General features: G+C 53.2%; 1 long non-coding RNA gene across 1 annotated transcript; it reads right to left on the bottom strand.

Annotated features, from left to right (window-relative positions):
• Positions 1–499, bottom strand: LOC116543679. The gene is made up of 3 exons (XR_004265667.1): positions 443–499; positions 135–266; positions 1–92 (listed from the first exon to the last, which is right to left on the bottom strand). It is a non-coding gene; the product is annotated as an uncharacterized LOC116543679 (long non-coding RNA).
• Between the last annotated feature and the right edge of the window lie 2,950 nt (positions 500–3,449).

Here is a 3,449-nt window from a genome sequence, read left to right as displayed (position 1 = left end):
GGAGTGACTGTGGTCCCGGGAGGCAGAGCCCTTCCCCGTCACCTGGAATGACTGTGGTCCCGGGAGGCAGAGCCCTTCCCCGTCACCTGGGGCTGGAGTGACTGGTCCCGGGAGGCAGAGCCCTTCCCCGTCACCTGGAGTGACTGTGGTCCCGGGAGGCAGAGCGCCTCCCCGTCACTTGGAGTGACTGTGGTCCCGGGAGGCAGAGCCCTTCCCCGTCACCTGGAGTGACTGTAGTCCCGGGAGGCAGAGCCCTTCCCTGTCACCTGGAGTGACTGTGGTCCCGGGAGGCAGAGCCCCTCTCCATCACCTGGAGTGATTGTGGTCCCGGGAGACAGAGCTCCTCCCCATCACCTGGAGTGATTGTGGTCCCAGGAGACAGAGCCCTTCCCCATCACCTGGAGTGACTGTGGTTCCGGGAGGCAGACCCCTTCCCCGTCACTCGGAGTGACTGTGGTCCTGGGTGTCTCTAGTCTCAGTGTTTGGTCATCTCCTTCATAGGAAAGTCAAGGAAGCCCTCTTGGGTGAATTTTAGAGTCCCCCACGTAACACGTGCTAGCTGTGACCCTCTCTACTGGCCATTACCAAGGTGAGAAAGGGCTCTCGAACGGCTTCTGTGTGTCCTCACCACCAGCAGCCCTTGGCTGGCCACGGGAGGAGGCATGCCCTCGGACTCCACTCTGCCTCTGGGCCTGGGTGTTTGTCTGGGCGCTGTGGCCCATGTGGACCCCGCAGTGTTCTCCACTGGGGTCTTAGGGGCTTCTCTCCACCTGTCAGGCTGTCTGTCTTCTTGGGCCACCCGGACATCAGCGTAGGGCCGGGGTGCTGCCCAGGGAGGACTCGGGGAGAGGAGAGGCGGCCAGTGGGGCCAGGGAGCAGCCGGCATCCTGGCTGTGAATGACCTGTGGGCTCCCTGGGTCCTGCGGGCAGCCAGCACAGTGAAGGGGGAGGGGAAGCCTCTGCGTGGATGTCAGGCCCCTTAGGGTGCGTGCTGTGGTGCGGTTCCACCTTCTTCACACGTGTGCATGTGCAACTTTGGTGGGCACTTGTTTTGAGAGTCGTCTTTTTTCATCTAATTTTTGTCCACCCTGTGTTAAGCTTCTGGCTCTGTACTTCCTTATCTTCATTCCAACTCAGGTTCGTACCCAAGCCCAGACATATCCATACACACCTGCACATGCGTGCACACACACACACACACACACAGGCCTACACAGGATTTAGGGGGAAATGGCTGCTTGACTCAGACGGGGCCGTATTAGATCTATTTCTTCCATTCCTTTTTTCACTCATTAATACCTGGTGAAAATTACTAAGTTGAGACTCTGTCTCCAGGAAACAATATATACATGTATATATATAATTTTTGTCAGAGGCGGGCCTTGCTCTGTGGCCCGGGCTGGAGTGCAGTGGCGCGGTCACGGCTCATGGCAGCCTTGACCTCCCGGATTCAGATGGTGCGCCCACCTCAGCCTCCCAAGTAGCCAGGACCACGGGCAGGAACCGCCACACGCAGCTAAATGTTTTCTTTTCTATTTTGCAGAGGCAGGGTCTTGCTGTGTTGTCCAGGTGATCACAGGCAGGAGCCACCACACCCAGCCAGAAAACAGATTTTAAGGCCGTTCGATCTCATCCCCGTGACTGTTAACATCCTGTTGGTTCTGAGTTTCCCCATCACGTTGTTACCCATTTCCATTCTGAAACATGGCTGTCTCTTTACTATGCAGAATTCTAAACTACTGAAAAACTGTTTGGGTGCTGAAATTCATACTCTCAGTCCTGAACCCACGTGGGTGGTTCAATCTAGACTCTTTGACACTGCTTTTTTTTTTTTTTTTTTTCCCCTGGAGGCAGAGTCTGGCTCTGTGGCCCAGGCTGGAGTGCAGTGGCGTGCTCTCAGCTCACTGCAACTTCCATCCCCCTCCCAGGTTCACGTGATTCTCCTACCTCAGCCTCCCAAGTAGTTGGGACTACAGGCGCACACTGCCACGCCTAGCAAATTGTATTTTAGTAGAGCCTGGATTTCACCGTGTCACCCAGGCTGGTTTCGAACTCCTGAGCTCAGGCAACCTGCCTGCCTCGGCCTCCCACAGAGTTAGTATTACAGGCATGAGCCACCACGCCCGGCCGACAGTGCTTTTTAATTGTATTTATGTTAGACTGTGTGGGGTGACATTGTTTTTCAACTTTATTTTTGTTAGGCTGTGTGGATGTGGGATGTTTGGTGGCATCTGCTCTTCATTTGTAGTGGATTTGTGACAGTGACGGAGTGTGGAGCTTACTGTGTGACACTGTGGTGGCTGAAGAGGGCATTTTCACCAGCACCCACTCTGCAGGGGGCAGCCAAGCCCCATGGGTGTTGAAGGACTTGCTCCAGGCACTCTGCAGATGAGGGTCAGACTGCGTGTGCCCTCCCCTCACCCCTCCCACTGCCAGGCTGGACTGCAGTGGCACAAGCACGGCTCCTTGTGGCAGGGCACACGCTGTGCCACCCCCAGAAGGCCTGCGTCCCTTCTCCTGCCTGGGGCTGAATACTTCCTTCCTTGCCCCTCCCTGTTGCCGAAACCACCGTAGATCGTCCGTTTACGGCTCTTTTCAGAGGCAGTTTTATCTATCAGGTTTTAAAAGTATATTCCAGCTCATTAATTTTTGCCTTTTGTAGGTTGCTTGCTTTCCCTGGGAGGAGGGGGTTTATCATTCCCAGTGCCTGGAGCCGGTTGATTCAGTTATTTTCTGAGTCGTCTTCTCTGCTAATGAACACCCACTGGAGGTCAGCCACCCCCTTCCGGCCGCGTCCCTGTCCCACCTGTCATCTCAGACCCCTTGACTGTGGTCGATGATGGGGCTTTATAATCAGTGCTAATGTTTCTGGACTGAGGGCTGCCGGAAGGAAAGCTTCGAAAATGCCGCGTGCTCCGGGCTTTGCAGGTTACGTTTTGTTTAACTCTGACTTTATTACACAGTGGTCAGTGTGGCCTGAAGTTTGTTCTTGTAATTATTAAAAAAAGAAGTTAGGCATGTACACGGTGAGTTAGGTTGTATTAAACAACTGATAACGAACAGAAGGACCGCGTTACCAGTTCCCGCCCAAAACCCTGTTCTCCAGACGACCCTTTCATCACGTCCAGCACGCACTTTGGTATTGGGCTCTGTCTGTCTGACAGGTTTATATGGATTCTTGGCTTTTCACTTTTAGACATCATGTATACACGTCCTCCTGAGAATGACAGGGATTGCCCTCACACACCCCCACGTCCTTCTCACCATCATCATCTCAGCATAGCTGTCACAAATACGATTTTTATTAGTTTAGTAGTCTTTACGGTATCATGACTGTGTAAATATTGTGACTGCTGAGCCAAATAGTGAACTGTAATAACCCTTTTTCTAATAGTTCTTCGTTTTTCCTGGAGTCCATAGTTGCCTCTTTTTTTTTTTTTTTTTTTTTT

The sequence above is a fragment of the Sapajus apella genome, unplaced genomic scaffold (assembly GCF_009761245.1).
Source record: "Sapajus apella isolate SASKATOON/1434 unplaced genomic scaffold, GSC_monkey_1.0 scaffold192, whole genome shotgun sequence".
Taxonomy (NCBI): domain Eukaryota; kingdom Metazoa; phylum Chordata; class Mammalia; order Primates; family Cebidae; genus Sapajus; species Sapajus apella.
Note: the sequence above shows the minus strand (reverse complement) of the source record. Positions and strands in the feature narration are given on the sequence as shown.